At 36.1% G+C, this 1,278-nt stretch overlaps 1 protein-coding gene across 1 annotated transcript in view; it reads left to right on the top strand.

Annotated features, from left to right (window-relative positions):
- DMD (dystrophin) overlaps positions 1-1,278 on the top strand; it is a 2,517,447-nt gene that overhangs the window by 1,773,910 nt on the left and 742,259 nt on the right. The window lies entirely within an intron of this gene.

Below are 1,278 nucleotides of genomic sequence, written 5' to 3'. Positions count from 1 at the left end.
TTTCTAGAAGATTGTTTGTTTTTCTTACAGTTTACAAGGTACTTTTCCTTAGGTAAATTTAAAGTTTGGGCCTGTACATAATGTCCTAACACCAGATGCTTTAAAAGGCACAGGTTTCTCTGTAGATATCAACATACATTTATTCAGGAATATATTGCCCCCACTCCTAAAATTCAGAAAAATAATTTGCATCCAGTTCTAAGCCTGGCATGATCATTTTTCATAAACTAACAATATTTTCAGTATTTAAACTGGAGAGCTACACAAAGTGCTGAAAGTAGCAGATTTTAGAGTTTCTGTTGAGGTTTTGAAGAAAGTCAGTCCCCAGAGTGGTTAACAGAATGACTTTCATTGTAGCAAACCATGAAACAGACAAATGAACCATTGCATAAGTCCCTTCTATCTACTCTTGTTTGATTCTCAAAGACTTTATTCCATATGATATATGACTATGAACCAGAGTTTGGCACTGATTGTTACTGATAACATATGTATGTTTAATTTGGCTTTTACTTTTGTGCTTTTGTAAATAACGAGAAGGAAAAGTCTTAATTGAAAGTCAAGAAAAAAAATTTTTGCTTTCATTATATGTAAAACAATCCAAGCAGTTGATGCTAACTTATCACACCTCCACCCACACACTCAACTCCTGACCCACTTTGAGATCAGAATTGGGATCTGCCATGCGTGAGCATATATACTTTCTCCTATTGCATTAGTGATGCAAAGGGGAATTATTTTTCTCAAAGAAAAAGAAAGAACGAGAAGCTATAACTTCCCTTCTCTTTTATATCCCTTATAGCCATTTTGTAGCAGTCAGGACTGTTTTTTCTTTCCTTCTTTTCTCCTTCCTTGTTTCCCCGTTTCCTCTGAATTCAACTCATTTGGAAGAAGCAGAACATAAGTGAAAACCTATTTCTGTCCTACCACTTCTCCCTTGGGCTTGGAGAAGAATCAACATATCAAGTTGATAGGGGCGAAAAGGCAAGATTGATTTGGAAGTTATGGGGTGTGAAAAAATAGTTGATTCACACATCACTCTTGATATGGACCATGACCTTGGAAACACCTGAAGATTAGCTGGAGTTTGTTGTAGACTGAAACACTATAGAGGCAACCTCACAGTTTGAAACATAACACCCAGCAATACAAGGTAGAAAGCTGTGAGGGCTGTTTAAATCTCAGCATGGATCAAAAACATCTTTTTAAAGGTTAGGGATGATTTTTCTAAAGGGTGATCCATTGCTCTGATAGTATATGAACAAAGCCTTTTCAACT

Source organism: Propithecus coquereli, unplaced genomic scaffold (assembly GCF_000956105.1).
Source record: "Propithecus coquereli isolate 6110/MARCELLA unplaced genomic scaffold, Pcoq_1.0 Scaffold132, whole genome shotgun sequence".
In the NCBI taxonomy this organism is placed as follows: Eukaryota; Metazoa; Chordata; class Mammalia; order Primates; family Indriidae; genus Propithecus; species Propithecus coquereli.
The sequence above is the reverse complement of the archived record's forward strand: the minus strand, read 5'-3'. Positions and strand labels throughout refer to the sequence as shown.